General features: G+C 47.2%; 1 protein-coding gene across 1 annotated transcript in view; it reads right to left on the bottom strand.

The window, feature by feature from the left end:
• LOC130213217 (raftlin-like) overlaps positions 1-19621 on the bottom strand; it is an 86892-nt gene that overhangs the window by 46966 nt on the left and 20305 nt on the right. The gene's annotated exons all lie outside the window — the stretch shown is intronic.

Genomic DNA, 19621 nt, shown 5'->3' with positions numbered 1-19621 from the left:
TTAACGGCAAGAGGAATCTGAAAGTTTACACCGATACAGCAAATACACAAAGTGAAGCTAATGCAATGACGACTCCTTCGGTTGTATAGAAGTCTGTGCTTCATGTGTTCAAGCTGCATTCTCTCTCCTGACCACCAGGGGGCGACTCCTCTGGTTGTATAGAAGTCTGTGCTTCATGTTTTCAAGCTGCATTCTCTCTCCTGACCGCCAGGGGGCGACTCCTCTGGCTGTATAGAAGTATTTATTGCGTGTTCATATATTTTTCTTTGGATTTCTTTCATCGTTTATTTCGCCACGGTGATTTTTTTTGGAAAGGTTGTTGACCCCCCCCCCCCTCCCTTGCTCCACATGGACCCTTCCAGACCTCGTCACCCCCCCCCCCCCCTCCTCCCCACACACACACCTGTCCATCAGATGCCCTCAGACTGTCATCACCTGATCCCGCTCTTCTCCTTCCTGCACCTCACAGCCTCGTTGCATATGAATATCCCAATATTTGAATTTGTGTTTTCTTCCCCGTTGACGTTTTTTAAAACTAAATAATAAACTGTTTCGCACGTATGCACATGACGTACTTTACGGTCCGTTCCCACAGCAGGTAGCCTCTTTTGTGAGGATTTTATTATTATTATGAATGTGAAAATGTTCCCGTGTGAGGAACCCGACAAGAAAAGAAAAGAACTCGCGTGAAGATTTTGCAATCCAGATCCCGACAACGATTTTTTTCTTCTTCCCCGAGTCATTCTCAATTTGTTTTTGGCAATTAGCATCACGCCTTTCTCGCTCCATCCCTTCAATCTGGGAGTTAATAAGAGAAGCTCAGAATCCAATCAGGGCTGATTGCTCAGAGGCTCCGTGTCACGAAAGCTCTTTAGAAATGTCACGCGCACTTTGATTCCCTCTCAGCTCGCCTTCATGTCCGCGGCCAGCGGCCTGACGGCGGGAAAGAGCTGCAATCAGTGAGCGGGCGCCGTTTTTTTATAAAGTTAGGCACAGAGCCCCCCCCCCCCCAAAACTCCAGACCGCCGCTGGTGACTTCCTGTCTCGCGGCCTTTCGCCGCGCCGTGTTCTGACAACTTCTGCCGGGCGACACCGGCCAATCGGGACGTACGGTAACGAGCGAGGAGAGGGAGCAATTAGCCTCGAAGAAAACGGAGAGCGTGACGGAGGGACGGACCGGAGGGATGGAGGAAGAGAGGTAACAAGAGAGAGGGAGCGCTTCAGAGACGGCGACGGAGAAAGAAAATGCTCGACGGCCGGGATCCCAGCGGCGCGGCGACATTTAGCGGCAGGCCGAGCAGCTGGGGCGCGTGGGAGAGCGCCAACGCACAAAGAGCTGGATGCGATGGGGGGGGGAGAAGAGGAGGGGTGGAGGGGGAGGTCTGGTCGTCTGTACAAGCTGTCACGAGATGTGGGGAATGCCGCTTCGGCTAATTGGAGTCAATTAGACGACACAGAGGGAAAAACGTTCGGATCCATGGGAAAAAGTCACGGAGCAGGAGGTCAGAGGGAGGGGGGGGGGGGGGGTACCGTGTATGACAAGACTGGGAGAAAAAAAACGTTATCAAAAGTGCATTTGTGTAGAGATTACTCACTATTTGAATAAACTGTGATCAGGACTCGTGTGAATAAACAGAACTGTGAGAACCCGTTTATTTACTAACACACACACACACACACACACAGTGACCTTTTTTTCTTTTCTTCCCACAGTGCAAACACGAGGCAGCCGCCGCCGGGGGGGGGGTCACGTTGAGGTCATCCCCGCGTTTGAACTCCCGACACCGAGCCGCACGCCGCCGGGCGCCGTCGCTCCGTCCGATGCTGGAGTCTCGTTAACATGCGAGTCGTTCTCTACTTTTCGCTGTGTTTTATCTTTATTTACTTTAAACCAGGAAAATACATCCTAACATTTACAGATCTGAACAAAAGCTCACATGGGTTTCCTTTATTAGAACGCCGACATTATTCAAATAGCCTTCGTGGTTGCAGAGTTACGCCCTTTTTTCGTTTGGGTATCGTATTTCAAGAAGAAACCTAAAAAAAAATAGGTTGGTTTTTAAAGGGTTAATATGTCGTTATCACGGCGAGCGATTGTGTTATTGAAGCGCTGCTGACGTGTCATTCGACACGCTTTCGCCCGCCCTCGATTATTTCCTGCGCGACTTTACATTCGTTTCATGCATTATTTATCAAAGAAGCCATCGGGGGGGTTTTATTGGACGTGCACTTGGTGTGATTGCAGAATGTGCAATATGAATTTTAATTCGCTATCTCGGAATGCAAAATTACATGCACATCACTTACAGGCTGCTGGAACCAACATCAGACAGAGGATATACTGCACCCCCATTGACTCCCATTGACTCCCACTGACTCCCACTGACTCCCACTGGGTCCACCATATTAAGATGCATGATGATTTAGATGTGTGTTCTTTCTTCGTGTGTTCATACTTAATAAAAAGCAAATATCAGAGGTGGCATATTGACATATACAGTCGATGCTAACACGCTTGTGTACGCAGACCGATGCAAAGTAGACATGCGTCAACTTGAGATGCGACGTGTTACCAATCCAACACTTAATCACTCAAAGTCAAGAAGATAAGAGATCTGTCCCCCAGGCAGCAAAACTCTGGAAAAGTGAAGCTAATGTAATGACGACTCCTTCGGTTGTATAGAAGTTTATGCTTCATGTGTTAAAGCTGCATTCTCTCTCCTTACCACCAGGGGGCGACTCCTCTGGTTGTATAGAAGGCTACGCTTCATGTGTTAAAGCTGCATTCTCTCTCCTGACCACCAGGGGGCGACTCCTCTGATTGTATAGAAGTCTATGCTTCATGTGTTAAAGCTGCATTCTCTCTCCTGACCACCAGGGGGCGACTCCTCTGGTTGTATAGAAGTCTATGCTTCATGTGTTAACGCTGCATTCTCTCTCCTGACCACCAGGGGGCGACTACTCTGGTTGTATAGAAATCTACGCTTCATGTGTCAAAGCTGCATTTTTTCTACTGACCACCAGGGGGCGACTCCTCTGGTTGTATAGAAGTATGTGCCTCATGTGTTACAGCTGCATTCTCTCTCCTGACCACCAGGGGGCGACTCCTCTGGTTGTATAGAATGAGGTCATCATGAAGCCGGTTCCATCGAGACAAATCCACACGTCCTTGACAAATTCCACTAAAGCTTGTGTATACAGTGTGTGTGTGTGTGTGTGTGTGTGTATACAGTGTGCATGTGTATGTGTGTGTGTGTCATCCTTCCACCATTTCGCCCAGGTTGTGTAACACAACGACGCGGCGTCACGACTGCAATAGAGGGAGGCTGCGACGAAAAAAATCAAACGAGCCCGGCAGAGCCAATCAGGAGGCAGCTCCATGCAGGTGGAGTCGGTTGGGATCCCGCCTCCTTCGGGAAGCGGGATGAGGAAGAAGAGGAAGAAAAAATGAAATCACGCGCCGTCCCCTGGGGCGCTTCGGCTAAAAATACCTCCCTCCGAATGTTCTCGATCACGAGTTAAAAGGCGCGGAGGAATCAACACCAAAGAAAGAGGCCGCCTTCCGCTCCTCCTCCCTCTTTTTTTCCCCACCGCTGGCTCTCCTTTATAAATGGAATTAATCCTCCTGTGATTCCCCCCTCCCCCCCTCCTCCATCCCCCTTTTCCTTCCTCCCTTCATTCCGATGTGACGTGAACGTCGCCTTTCCCCCTCAGAGTGGTTCACGCTGGATATTAAGTGGAAAAAATGAGGCAAAAAAAAAAAGGAGGCGTCTTTGCGTTGCTCTCTGATCCCCTTCAGTCGAGATGAGTAAATAAGGAACGGTTTCAATTAGGTGGGGGAGGGGGGGGGGGGGGGGGGACAGCCGGCGGCGGCTTCTTAACTTGGCTTTAATCGCTGTGTGGGCTGCTAATAATCTCATCCAGAGGCCTTGAAATACACGACCTCGACATTTATTTATCACGCAGCACGTTTTTCTATTTATCGGAGCGAAGTGCGGCGCCCTGAATCTCGTCTGCCAGGCCCCCGAATCGTGTTATCGCGAATATATATTTAGGGGCTTTTTTTTGTTTTTTGTAAGGAGCCTGTGGTCGATCACACGGGGAGGAGGAGGGGGGGGGGGGAGGGGTGAACTTTACACGGCAAACTGGCAGCCAATTACTCCACTCAGTGTTTTTGTTTACCCCGGAAAGAACATTCCCTCTCTCTCTCGTATCAACACGGAGGAGCCGTGAACTCACGGGAACAAATCGCTCCCCGACGAATAATGAGTTAGAAGAAGAAGAAGTAGAAGAAGCAGAAGAAGTAGAAGAAGACGAGGAGGAGGAACAAGAAGAAGAAGAAGAAGTAGAAGAAGACGAGGAGGAGGAAGAAGTAGAAGTAGAAGTAGAAGTAGGAGAAGACGAGGAGGAGGAAGAAGAAGTAGAAGAAGTAGAAGAAGCAGAAGAAGTAGAAGAAGAAGAAGTAGAAGAAAATGAGGAGGAGGAAGAAGAAGTAGAAGAAGTAGTAGAAGTAGAAGAAGAAGAAGTAGAAGAAGTAGAAGAAGTAGAAGAAGACGAGGAGGAGGAAGAAGTAGAAGTAGAAGTAGAAGAAGAAGAAGAAGAAGTAGAAGAAGTAGAAGTAGAAGAAGACGAGGAGGAGGAAGAAGAAGAAGAAGAAGAAGAAGGGAAAAAAAATGGTGTTAGCGTAGAGCCGTCAAAAACAATTGTGTGTGTGTGTGTGTGTGCGTGTGTGCGTGTGTGTGTGTGCGTGTGTGTGCGTGTGTGTGTGTGTGCGTGTGTGTGTGTGTGTGCGTGTGTGTGTGCGTGCGTGTGCGTGTGTGCGTGTGCGTGTGTGTGCGTGTGTGTGTGTGTGTGTGCGTGTGTGTGTGTGCGTGTGCGTGTGTGTGCGTGTGTGTGTGTGTGTGCGTGTGTGTGTGTGTGTGTGTGCGTGTGTGTGTGTGTGTGTGTGTGTGTGCGTGTGTGTGTGTGTGTGTGTGTGTGTGTGTGCGTGTGTGTGTGCATGTGTGTGTGTGTGCGTGTGCGTATGTGAAGAGAGAGAGTCTCCGGGCTAACGGTCATCGTGCCCGATGCCGAGGTCAGGGGTCAGAACACTCTCCACGCCGCCGCTCGCCTCCCAAAGACGACTCGCCGCTGTCGACTTTTCCACATTAAAACCCGTCTGTTTATTGATTTCCCGCGTCAGCGTTTACCCCGTGAGGTCATTTCTTCTTCTTCTTTTTCTAAACGGCTGTTTCTAAAGCTTTGGATCACGTCACATGACCGAAACAGTGACTCTCACATTTTTTTTTTTTTACGAGCCTTTTTTTCACATCCGTTTCACAGCCTTTCATCCTTTTCATCCGAGGTGCTTCGGCCAGTCGGGCCGATGTCGCTCCCTGCCGTTGCCAGGCAACCAGAGACTGAAAACGAGGTTATTTCACCAGCGAGCCGCACCGCGACGAAGACAAACAACGTCTGTCTGCCGTCTCCTCGTCACGTGACCCCGGGACACGCGACGTGACTCGGCGTTCCAAAAGTTTAAATATATCCATCAATATTGTAAACACAGGACCAGAACAATGGTCTCCTGGGTACGAGTCCTTTGTTGTACTGGTTATAATACTGTGTGTTACTATGACGATGGCTTTTATCACACGCTCCGTGCATCGCTCGCTCTGCTGCGTAACAGGTTGTGGTTGTGTGTTTCTCAAAGGGAAAGGAGGGAGGAAAGGATGGAGGGAGGAAAGGAACAAGCCTTCAGTTCAGAGTGAGGATAAAAATGTACATTTTGCATTCATGAGGGAGTTCATCTGAGGAGCAGCATTCGTAATAAACACACGGACGGACATATTTCGCTGGTGATGTAGCGGAGGATTCATATGCGTCTCATAGGAGACGGAGGACATCAGAGAAAGAACATAGCTGGGGAGGAGAAGGAGGAGAAGGAGGAGGTAGAGATGAGGGAAGAGGAAATGGAAAAGAAAGACAGTGTTTCCTTTCCTTGTTGAACTTTGATAAAACATTCAACAACTGGCTCCTGGAACATTCCATCCACCGACCCTCAGGTGATCATTCTCTCTTTCCTGTGAATAATAAAAGAGAGAGAGAGGAGAAAAAAAATCTCAACTTTGAATCTCGCCTCTGACACTCCCCTCCCCCCTCTCCCGCCTTCCCATCACTCGACGCGTTTACTAAATAAATGGGTAAATAGGAAATGAATAAGCCGAAAGATTGGAGCGCCGGCGCTCTGCACACGTCCGCCTCCGGGAGGAACGGTTCCGACCACATTTACATCGGGGGGGGGGCAGCATAAATTAATCCGGCCGCTCGCGCCTGATTTCCGATCCCGCCGCTCTCGCCCGGGAGATATGGCCTGACGTGGCCTCGCCTCATCGTGACTCAGGGGATCGTTTGTTTCTGCTCACGCTAACGGCTCAATCAGCAGCCGGCGTGTTCGGACTGGAGCGCGCCATTTTAGAGGGCCGAGGGGGGGGGGGGGGGGTATGATATGACGCACCACGACAAGCAGATATAGCCGAGTCCTGCAACGAACGAATTTTTTTTAATATATACGTCGCTGCATTTACGATCATTATTTATATTTTAACAATAGATTACAGGGCTGCCTGTATGGGAGGTTGATGTTCGGGATGAACCCACCGAGCATCGACCCCCGACGCCCCCCCCCCCCATAGGCGCTTTCAGCTCATTGTTTTGCTTCTTTTTTCTTTCTTTTTTGGCGCAAAACATAAATATTTTTACAAAATAATTGTTTGATTTAAACTTCCCGAATAACACATTTGCAGAAATCACCTTTTAAGAATGAGCACGACGTCCAAAACCCGAAGCTTTTATAACAACGCTCTTTTGATTCTTCTGATTAAGAACACAGATTGTGCCGAAGACACGAAAAGTAATACTAAACATTTTAAGAAGAATACGTCCTCTGCACCCACTGTCAGTGTTCAGGCCCAAATAATTAATTATCAGAGTGGTTATGTTTTGGTGGAGGCGGAGCTCAAAGAGACCGTTGACGAGCAGGAGGACAAAAAAAATCGAAGCTAATATCGCGTAACTTCCTCAAGATGTAGAACTAGGCGACTGTTCGACATTAGCATTTATTTAGAGTGTTTTTGCTAGGCGCAGTACACATCAACGACCACCAGGAGGCACACAGACGAGGCACCTGGACCTCACGTCTGCTCCTCATCCGGCACATGAACTATTTTAACGGAACACGGCACCACCGCCGCCTCCTAAAAGCAACGTTCCCATACAGCTATTTTAAATGAATATGTCATAATTCCCATATCTCTGTATATTTCCACACATGGAATCAGTGTCACGTTGCCTCCCGCGGCTGGAAACCATGGCGATGAGGGTGAACCGACGCAGTCGAGGCGGCTGAGAGAAAACGGCGAGTCAGCCGAGGCTCTGCCGTCACATTTTTGTCGCGTTGCACATTTTTTTCCTGCACATAATAATTGGTTTAGTGCATCTTTAATACTTCTGTTCACCGCAGTAAACATTGCATGGGGCACGTGTACTTCCTGACGCTCATGCCAGTAGATAGTGAGGCAGAAGATGGATTCTTTAGCCTTTATTGTTCTTTTCCAAGGGAAAGAACTCCATAAAATACATCAAATACAACCTACATGCGTATATATACTGTACGCATAGTACATGAACGGGTGTGTTTTGTAGAGTAATGCTGAGGCAGAGGTGCCTGTCTGATATCTATCTATAGGTAAAAAAGTCAAAAACCACCCCTGGTTGAAGGCTATTCATAATCTTAATCCGCCTCTTAATTGTTTTTATTCCCGAAGCAATCACTCTGCAATCCCCCCCCCCCCCCCCCCCCACACACACACACCTGGCAGAACTGGCCCTAAAGCCCACCAGTAGGAGCCCGTCCACCTCCACAAAGCCCCGATGAACATGAAGATGCCGTAATTGGCCTCATGGAACTAAAGGCACCGTCCGACTATTCTCTCTCTCTCTCTCTCTCTCTCTCTCTCTCTCTCTCTCGCTCTCTCTCTGCGTGACGCAGTCATATCGTTATTCAGCGTCCAATTAAAAATGGCCTTCGTCTCCTCGGGAGCTCTCCACTCCCGGCGAGGACCACCTGCAGACGCCCTCGCTCGGGTCTCCGCAGCCCGCCTCGAGTCATTAGCCTTCACACTCGGGCAACAAAAAAAAGAAAGAAAAAGAAATGGAAATGCCAGCGACTCCTCTGTCCTCCTCGGCCGCCACTCCCTTTTTATATTTTTTCCTCTCCTCTCTCCCTTAGCTCTTTCCATTTTTCTCTTCCCCACAGGAGGGGAGGGGGTGGGGGGGGGGGCCTCCGCTTGGCTCCTCAGCACATTTAGCCTATTTTTTTTTGGGACTTGGCTCTCTGCAGGGAATCTACCCCTTTCTATTCCACTCTCCTCCTCCTCCTCCTCTCCATCTGGCTTTTACCTTGGCTGCTTTCTGCTACCCCCCCCCCCCTCCCCTTCCCCTCCCTCAAGATTCAAGATGTTTTATTTGTCACATACACACACAGGGTGTGCAGTGAAATGAAAGTGGCAATGCTCAGCAGGAATGTGCAAGGGCAACAAGTACACACTATTTACAAAAATAAAAAACAACACAATATTTACAGTAAGTGTGTGTGTGTGTGTGTGTGTGTGTGTGTGTAAGAGGGAGGGGTGTGGTGTATGTGGGGGGTCCTGGTGAGGTCGGAGTTCACAATTGCAGGCGTGACTCACGGAGGCGCCTGCCTGACCGCAGCAGCTGAAACAGTCTGTTGTCAAGTCCTGCAGGGTGGGATAGTTCCAATAGTGTGCTCAGCCGAACACACTACTCTCTGCAGAGCCTTCCTGTCCTGAGAGAGCAGATGCCAAACCAGGCTGTGACGCATCCTGTCAGGACGCTCACTAGAGCAGCAGAGTAGAAGGACCGAAGGAACCCCTGGGAAACTTTAAATTTCCTCAGCTGCCTGAGGTGGTAGCGCTGCCTTGCCTTTCTCCCCTGAGTGTCTGTCTTTGTTGACCATCTCAGATCCTCCGTGATGTGGACTCGCAGGTACTTATGCCCGCTCAGCCTCTCCACAGTAGTCCCGTTAATCCCCAGTGGTGAGTATCGTCTGTTGTTGTGTACCTCCTAAAGTCGGTGACATTCATGATGAGGCTGTTGTCCTGGCACCAGAGTGACAGATCAGCAACTTCCTCCAGGTAGCCTTCTCGCCGTTGTCGGAGATCAGGCCCACCACCACTGTGTCATCCGCAAACTTGATGATGGTGTTGGGCTGAACCTGGCCCTGTGTGTGTGTGTGGGAGGAGTACAGTAGGGGCTGAGGACGCAACCTGGGGGATCCTGTGTTCAGGGTGAGGATGGAGGTGTGTCTGCCCACCTGACCACCTGTGGCCTGGCGGTCAGGAAGTCCAGGATCAGCTTGCCGGCCAGTCTGGAGGGAAAGTGTTGAAAGCTGAACTATAATCTCTGGCTGTCCAGATGAGAGAGTGTGGTGTGCAGTACCTGGGAGACAGCATCATCCGTGGATCTGTTTGGGCGATAAGCAATCCATGGAGGAAGGAGGGCGCAGATGTAGTCCTTTATCAGCCTCTCAAAGCATTTCATGACCACCGAGGTGAGGGCCACCGGTCGGTAGTCGTTCATACATGCTGGAGAAGCATTCTTGGGCACAGGGACAATAGTGGATCTCTTGACACACCAACCCCCCCCCCCCCTCCATTTATTCCCCACACTGTGCAGAGGAGAGCAACATCTTTGAAGGGTCTCTCCTGCTCCTAACCTCTATTTTTCTGCCTCTACATGTGAGAGTTCTGTATTTTTCTGCCGTCTCTTCTCCTCAGTGTCAAGCTGGGACAAGGTGTGAAAATAAATCAAATCAATATTTTATTTTTTAAATCCCCAGCTGGTCAAACACTGTCCATTTTCAGAAATGATTCAGGTTATTCAGTTATTGTTATGAAAAAATAGTATTTTACCTTGAGCCATGAAGTCATACTTTTTTTGTGCTGCAAAATATTGACTCTAAATGCCCATAATGTAGTAAATGATGACATCATGTATACAATGTTTACTGAGGGAATAAATCAAGAGAGAAGTAGTGTCTCCAACTATTATTATTATTATTATTATTATTATAAATAATAATATTAAATGAAAAGAGGATTAGAGTCCCCAATTAGTTATATTATTATTTTGATCATAAATATAATTAAATCAAGAGAGAAGTAGTCTCCAATTATTATTATTATTATTTATAATAATACTATTAAATGAAAAAAGAATTAGACTCTAATAAATATTATTGAATCAAGAGAGAAGTAGAGTCTACAATTAGTATTATTAATATAATTAAATTATGAGAGAAGTATAGTCTCCAATTATTATTATTATAAATATTATTATAATTAATAATATTAAATCAAGAGAGAAGTATAATCTCCAATTATAATTATTATACATATTATTATAATTAATATTATTAAATCAAGAGAGAAGTAGAGTCCAATTATTATAGTTAATATTATTAAATCAACAGAGGAGTTTTCCCATTGACTTTCATACAATCACAATGAGTCGCCCTCTGCTGGCCATTAACTAGAATACAAGTTTAAGGCACTTTCACATTAGCTTCAATTTCAGACCCGCAACAAGTGTAGCTTTATATGTGTTGCATGTAATCTTGTTTAAAGGTTTCAAGGTGAGGGGACTCCACAGCGTCCTCTAGTCCATTATCTCCCAGCAGGGGCCGAACCGCATCGACCCCTCCTCCGTCTTTTAAAGTCTCTGAGCGAGGAGCAGGGGAGGGCCCCTACTGTGCAGACTAATCTATGTCTCTGTGCGTATGTCTTTGTTTCTCTACCTCCCTCCCTCCTTCCCTCCCTCCCTCCATCTCTCCGAGGTCCGTCATTAGCAGCCGGGGCTCAGAGTGCAGCGCGGCGGAGCCCCGGGGCCCCGGGGCCCGAGCTTTGTGCCTTAATTACCCACCTAATGAGTCACTGGGAAAGTCACTGGGTTTAGTGGTGCCTCCTTCCCTCGCCTTCCTTTCCTCTCACTCTCAATCTCACACACACACACACACACACACACACACACACACACACACACACACACACACACACACACACACACACACACACACACACACACACACACACACACACACTGTATTCACTTCATTCCCTTTGACTTATATGGTAATTACTCATTCACACACTTGCACTTGCCACATCCACCTAATGACTGCAGTTGTACTCACTCACTCACACACTTATTCAATCACACACACACACACTTACACACACAGACAAACAGGGACACACACACACAACCACGCACATACCGCAAACACACACACACGCACAAACACATACACACACGCATGCACACACAGATATACACACACACAAACGCACACACACACAAACACACACACAAACACACACACAAACACATACACACACACGCATGCACACACAGATATACACACACACAAACGCACACACACAAACACACACACAAACACACACACGCATGCACACACAGATATACACACACACACAAATGCACACACACACACATGCATGCACACACACACGCATGCACACACAGATATACACACACACACAACCACATACACATACACACATGCACAAACACATACACACACACTTGTTGGCTCCTCAGTCTAGTCAGGAGAGAGAATGCAGCTTTACCACATGAAGCATAGACTTCTATACAACCAGAGGAGTCGCCCCCTGGTGGTCAGGAGAGAGAACGCAGCTTTAACACATGAAGCGTAGACTTCTATACAATCTGACTTCTTGTATACAACCACAGTGGGTCGCCCCCTGATGGCCATGAGAGAGAATGCAGCTGTCAGTACTTATTTCACCACCGTTGCACATCTTCCTCAATCCCTCTCTCAATCGCTCAATATTTCGTTTTTTCAAATGAAACTATATCTTATTATACACATAAACACACATACACACACACACACACACACACACACACACACACACACACACACACACACACACACACACACACACACACACACACACACACACTGTAGTCACTCTCTCTCTCTCTGTTCCATTCACACCTCCTGCGCTCTCTCCCACCACGTATTCACACAGCGACGCTCGGCCTCGATGGGATCACACCTGCCCGGGGAGGTGAAGCCGCCTGCTCCCGCTCACCTGCCAGATGCCGCGATGCGCTCGTGACACGGGGGCCGAGCGGCCGCCGGGGGTTCGGATCCCACGGCCACGAGGCGCTTTCATTGATGCACAACAGAGGGTCGTCTTTCAGAGCGGTGTTGATGTTCACATCCCTCTCATCAGTCAGACGGCATATCACAAAATCATTGGAAATGAAGTTGTGGGCATATATTGAGTTTTTGATTCACATGTCATAAACTCTATTTCACAGAAGTGTCAAGACTCCAGCACAGGGTTCTTACATGTTGACCAGTGGATTTCCATGAATTTTCCATGACTTTAAACCAAATTTCCATGTCAAACTGAAATCTCGGTTTAAACATGAACATTTTAGAAAATGTTGCGTATTGAGAGCGTACGCCAGCTTCTATTTTGAGCGTCTTTCTTTAAAAAATATATTAATTATTTCAAACTCGCCGTAAATGAACATGTGAATATAACAAATTTCAATGACTTTTCCAAAACTTTGATGATTTAAGTTTTTTCCATGACTTTTCCAGGCCTGGAAATGACCATTTTAAAATTCCATGACTTTTCCAGGTTTTCCATGACCGTACGAACCCTGCCAGCAAAGCCCCCCCCCCCTTTACCCCCCCTCTTATCCAAAATCAGTTTGTGATGTTGACAACGTGCACATTCACTTTGCCAGCTTACCATTAGTGTGTGTGTGTGTGTGTGTGTGTGTGTGTGTGTGTGTGTGTGTGTGTGTGTGTTCACCATAGGTTGGTCATGGGAACTGGGAAAAATTCAAAAAAGCTAACTGGTGACCGGAGGAGGATCGAGAGGGGAAGAGAAAAAAAGTCTGGACTCGGGAAGCGAATGAGACGCGCTGCTTTGCTCCTTCCACGACTCCCGTCAAGACGCCCTTGAGCAAGGCGCTTACCGGCCGAGCGCTCAGACGGAGCTGCTGCCCGGCACCAGACGGCCGGCTGTCCGGACCGGGCAGCAGCTCCCGTCCCCTCAATGTCTGCAGCTGAGGGGGGGGGGACGACGACAATAAATGATGGCCGCCTAAATGCCAACGCAATTTGCCTTCTCTTGTGTCTAGACGGAGCGCTTAGAGTTTGCCGAGCCCAATTTCTAAACCACAGCGGGAAGCTTTTACCGGAGACGGGGGGAGAGGAGAGAGCGACGCCGCATGAGTCCGCCGCCCGCCAGCCCCGCCTCCTCCAAATGACCGCGGCGCTTTTGAAGGCGCCGGACTCCTTGAGAGCGGATAACTACCTGTAATCTATAACTACCTGTAATCTATAACTACCTGTAATCTATAACTACCTGTAATCTATAATCTATAACTACCTGTAATCTATAATCTATAACTACCTGTAATCTATAATCTATAACTACCTGTAATCTATAACTACCTGTAATCTATAATCTATAACTACCTGTAATCTATAACTACCTGTAATGTGCTCAGCCGGCAGGTACAGAGGTTTATATATAGAAAGAGAAGAAAGGGTCTGTATTTCTCCCCCCCTCCCCCCAGGCTTGGCGGGAGGCCTCCAGCGTTCGTTTTGTCCTCCGCTGACAGCCCCTCGGTTGCCATGGGAGACGCCGCTTGAGAGACAAGCTGCGGTAAACGAGCAGATTGTTGATCAAAGCCCCGCGACGCTTTGACTTCCTGTTTCCCTGCTGACCATTTCTTTTTCCTTCTCCCTCCCCTACAGTACCTCTCCTCCCTCTCCTCCATACAGCCCTCCCCGACATTACCCGCCTGCCGGAAATCACGTTTGCGGCGTTTTCTGCAAGAGACGTGCTAGCTTGATTGTTTTTTTCTTCCTCTCCCATTAGCATCGCAAAAGAGTGCAAATTAGAATGTTTTTTTAAAGCGCGGGGTTCTAAGTTCTGCGACAGGCCCGCGGTGTTGCGGTGGCACCGTGGGTCGGCCCATTAGCGGCTTCGTGCCCGCTGATTGTGGCGCATAATTTGCTCCCTTTGCTCCGAAGACCTGCAGCCGGAGCAAACAACCGGCGTTATTACAGCGAGGAGAAAGACAAAGCGTTTTAATGTTCTGTGGCAGACGGAAGAAACGAGTTCACGAGTGTTTCATACAGTCTGAAGTCTAAAGTGAGGACTGTCTTTCTTTCCTTGGAGGTGATTATCTAAAGTGCTGGATGTTATAGAATAAGTAATCCGGTGCTTTGCTAAAGTGGAAAACCACAATGTGAAGCTCTCCTTTCTTTTTCTTCATTCTTCCAGGTGCTTTCAGACATTCAGCACTTCCCACTGTGTCTGCCGCACAGCGACGTCTTCGCGGTTCCACTTCAAACGGCTTCATCCAGTCCGACTGACGACCTGCGCCGCAGTTCTCATGATTCAAACTTCAAATATGCATTCACGCATACATGAGTGCGAGAGACGGTTTTGTAAATGTCAGTCGGCTACAGCGGCAGCAGAAGGCCCGAAGAGATCCGGACTCCACATCCGATTGTGGACATAAACGGAACCAACCCCCCTTTTGGACTCATTTGATCCTGAATTACCGCCGGACGTCGTCTCTCTTCTTCTTGGACACCAGGACGTCAATAATCATCAATCATAATCCATTTAATTTATATCATATGACCGCTTTTTAAGGTACTCAAAGACACTTTACATGTTCATTCACACGCCGTAGACGCAGCTACGGGGAGAAATTCAGGGTTAAGTGTCTTGCTCAAGGACACATTGGCTAAAGTGGGGATTTAACCGCCAACCCCCTGATTGATAAACCGATCCTCAGTCACTCTAAAGTCAATGATTAAAGAAGCCGAGCCAACGTCTGTGTGTGTGTGTGTGCATGTGCGGACTTACAGCCGGCCCTTGACGTTCCTCCAGTTCGCCCCGTTGAAACGCGAGGAGTCGCCCCCTGGTGGCCAGTAGAGAGGACGCCACTGCGAGGTACTTTCTCATTGGCTTTACTTTGCCGAGCCGGAGGTTGATTTCTGTATCGCTAACAACTGTTCTGCTCTGCTCCCCTCCCCCTCCCCCCCACACACACACACACATTACTACAGGAGCCCTGACGGGAGAGGAACCCGATGTGTCACTTCTTATCCTGCGCCGACAAGAAAAACACTGCCTGCTGGGAGGAGCGCGTCGTCGGAGTGATCGGGAGTGTCGAAGGCAGCTTTCAGGGGACATTGCGGTTTACAGCTGGATGTGTTGTGATGGAGAATCAAAGGAAACATCCGGGGAGCTCGGTACATGTCGGCGCTCACCTGTCACATTCCCCCTTTTTACCTTCTGACATCCGAGTGAGACTTCCACACCGATCCACAGGCGACGCTTTTGTATCGAGCCAAGGACAAATAGGATGAAATAATAATAACCGTATATTGATAGCACCTTTAAAAACAGAGTTTACAAGGTGTCCTACAGAGAATCAAGGCAAAACAAATGGAATAGACGAATACAAATAGAACATAAAGACAAACAGACAAACTGAATTAGGGGAACTGAAGAACTGCTTAAAAGGACGAAATCAATTAAAAGCTGTTCTATAAAAATGGGTTTTAAGAAGCCAAATGAGAGCAGTTATAAACCGTCTGTCAAACATTCTGTCCCGAAAAGTCACGCGCTCTTAATAAAAAGACCATACTGCAATATGTTGGCGGCAGAAAAAGCCTAAATGGCATCAATAAAAGTCAAAAAGACTAATATTGGGCTGCTTTGGGGACGTAGAGCAACATGTTTATTCGTCAATGTGCATGGATGAGTCAATAAGTCTGCTCAATGTAACACTAAATATGTTTTCTCCTTTAAAGACTCGCAGCAAGCAGCTGTTACCCAGCCTGCTCCGCACTTACGAGACGAGGAGTCGGCCTTAAAAACAAACGACGACGTGTGAAACGCTTTGAGGCTTGTAAATTGCTTCTCGCCTGCGAAGCTGCAGAAGCTGCGCCGGGCGACCTGCTTTGCCGAGCGGAGCCGTTAACGGTCGGTATCCGGGCCTCTTGATCCCGGAGTCTCCAAACACGAGCCCAGGCTAAGATCGGGAGCTCTCGGAAAAAACGTGACACGTGGAGTGTGTTTCCTGGTGGTTCGGGCTACCTCTAATCCGCCGTGGTGTCGCGGCGACGCCTCCGTGCAAAGCGGAGGCGGGCGGTGTCGGGATCCGTCGGAGGGTCTCGGCAGATGGTCAGTTTGAGATGCCAACGATTGAGATGGCTGTTGCTCATCGCCGGAGTATCGACTGCTCAAAGCACAACGTTGCGCACAATGCAAATAGATGATGCGTGCCGTTGCGTAGAACGAGCGATTAGAAAAGCCGCTTCTCGATTCCAGAAGTGTGACGCGAAATTAAATGGAACGCCCGTCACACTGAAACCAAATAGTTTACATTGTGCGGATGAGATCTCGGTGCTCAGAATGAATGAAGGTCTTTGAAAAGTCCGCGCCGTAAACTACAGGGCAAAGCAATTGGCTCCAGCTGCCAAATCCCTTTAGTGTTGAACGTGGCTGGGCTTCAGTGCCTTTTGAATTCCATTTTCATTTTGTGAGAGAGAGATTTGTGTTTTCGATTTGCTCCTCGAAATGTCAGCTATTCTCACTCCGAACCTTCACATGAAACAAAAAGGCCTCTTCGGTTTGAGACTACAGCTGGTATGAAGCGGGATGTTCATTTCTATAAGCGTTGCTCAGCGGCGCATTAAGCGTAACCTGTTTGACGTACAAGTTTAACATTCAGATGATAACTCTGGATTTGTTGCATTTAGCAGCTTTTCAAAATAAAGGCGATACATGTGTTACAGACGTCTCTTTTCCAATGTAAGTCGATGGTAAGAAGACTATTTAGAGCCCAATGGCGTCGCACGGTGGACTCTGAAGTTGTAATCCCACCATTTGGCTACTATGTAAAATGCGCTTTGCATGCTAACATGCTCAGGATGACACTGCATTTAAAAAAAATTGCGTTAGCTATAATGACATCTTAGTTGAGTGTTAGCACGCTAACCTCAGCCGAGGCGACGTCTCCCGACATGGCGAAGGCTGAGCCAGTCGGCGGCTAGCTAACGGTGCTAACGGCACTAAGTACAGCTAACGACTGCAAAAGTGCTGACAGAGCAAATGATGATGAAACCAGAGTGCGAGTGCTACGCTTCCACCACCACGCTGTCAGCGTTAGCGGCAGAGCGAGAGTGACTTCACTCGCCGGTCAGGTCGATATTTCTCCGCTAACTTAGCGTCGCACATAGTTGTGCGCTGCTATCGTAACGCTTCTCTATAGCACCTAAAAGGATCATCAAAGTTATCAAGCTACAATTCCACGGTCATCTGTCCTCTATTTGTTGAGACGTTGCCGCTAAAAGGACATTCACTTCCACACATACGAGCAAATCGGCACATCGTCTGATCCTTATTCAGAGTTTGAGATGAAGGGAACATTGATTGATGATTTTCGAAAAAATTACGAGTTTCCCAGAGCTACCCCGGAGGGCCAAGGGGAACCAGAGGGCCCGTGCGTAGGCGTAACGGAAACACAGTGCATATCCATCACCCGGCTGTTCAGAAGTAATTAAGTCAGATTATAGACGGCCCCCGCTCCTTAATCTCCCACCAGATGGAGGCCGTGCTGAGCAACAGGTGGCCTCTCTTCCTGCATCCCACCACCGTCATCTGACTCCTTTGGAACCAACGGAGGACCCCGAAGACAGCCAGACGAGAGAGTGAAATATGAGATGGATGTGTAATCATGATGGAGCGAGTGCACGTGTGCGGTACCCAGTTCATAATCAGCTCCCGGCTGTGACACCTGTCTCTGCCTCTCGTCTAGGATTATAACAACAGACTGAAAAAGGAGATGCAGTCGTCAGAAAGTCATGTTTATGAAGTCGTGAAACAAAAGAAAAACAGAAGTCAACACGGTGTGTCAAGAGCAGTTACAGTGTGGCTTGTTTTGTTTTTCATATCTAAAAAGTCTGGGAATATAAAAAGTTTTTCTCAGTTGTGTGTATTGAACATTGCTGAAAACACACTGCTGGTACACTTGTACGACATAGTGTTACTGTAATAATGCACATCAATAAATGACACATCGACATGAGCCGTCTCAGCTTTTGATTTGGTATTTTTGGAACAGTTTATAGCGATATCGAAACCTCGCAATTGCGTTCTCTCTACTGGCCACCAGGGGGCGACTCATCTGGTTGTATAGAAGTCTATGCGTCATGTGTTAAAGCTGCATTCTCTCTCCTGGCCACCAGGGGGCGACTCCTCTGGTTGTAGAGAAGTCTAAGCTTCATTTGTTTAGTCTGCATTCTCTCTCCTGACCACCAGGGGGCGACTCCTCTGATTGTAAAGAAGTCTATGCTTCATGTGTTAAAGCTGCATTCTCTCTCCTGACCACCAGGGTGGCGACTCCTCTGGTTGTATAGAAGTCTAAGCTTCATTTGTTTGTCTGCATTCTCTCTCCTGACCACCAGGGGGCGACTCCTCTGGTAGTATAGAAGTCTATGCTTCATGTGTTAAAGCTGCATTAAAAATGCATTATAACAGTGATAATAATGCATTATAGACACATTGTTATATATTACAATGATGGTAATTATAATACACGTGACCCATGCAATTAGATAATACTTTATAATGATTTATTATTGTTATGAAGCACTTTGAATTATGCATTACATAATTATCCAGTGCTACAAACAGATAAGCATGTTCCTGATCGTATTAGTCATGGATGTTAATGCGTTACAGACATGAGCGTCATAGAAAGTGTTGACAACAAGTCTGTGTTGTGTTGTCAACGTCTGTTAAATATTAATTGTGAAGACTTTCATTTCACGTTGATAAAACTTAGAAATGACACGTACTCTCACGAAATGACTGATGGCAGCAACGACAAAAAAACAGAAGTAATATTAACGTTAGAAGTCATCGTTGTGTTTTTGAGGACAGAAACATTGGTTGTTGTTGTTGTTGTTGTTTTTTTCACTAACTGCCGGATTTTCAGGCAGAGTCATGTTCCCTGAAATGAATTCGTTGCATTTTAAAACAAGTCTCTCACGCATTATTAAACATCGCAGCCTCCCACTGAGGATACATCCTTTAGGAAAGGACACGAGTTCTGGAGGTGCAATGTGAGGGATTTCATTTTCAAGCCGACACATCAGAGTTATTCACCGCCATCCCCCCACGCAACAGATCAAGTCTGAACCTGCAAGAATATGATTTAATACTGTAAAACAATAAGATTTTAAACTGGAAAAAAAGATTTGAACCTGAAAAATAAGATTATTACATTTTTTTAAATTATTTGAACCTGGAAATAAAGATTCAAACATGAATAAGATTAAAAACTGAAAAAATAACATTACAAAATGTAAAAAAAAGATTTGAACCTTAAAAAAAAAAGATTTGAACCGTAAATAATAATAAAAAAAAATTGTTAAAGCATTTTTGAACCTGAAAAAAAA

The sequence above is a fragment of the Pseudoliparis swirei genome, chromosome 22 (assembly GCF_029220125.1).
Source record: "Pseudoliparis swirei isolate HS2019 ecotype Mariana Trench chromosome 22, NWPU_hadal_v1, whole genome shotgun sequence".
In the NCBI taxonomy this organism is placed as follows: domain Eukaryota; kingdom Metazoa; phylum Chordata; class Actinopteri; order Perciformes; family Liparidae; genus Pseudoliparis; species Pseudoliparis swirei.
The sequence above is the reverse complement of the archived record's forward strand: the minus strand, read 5'-3'. Positions and strand labels throughout refer to the sequence as shown.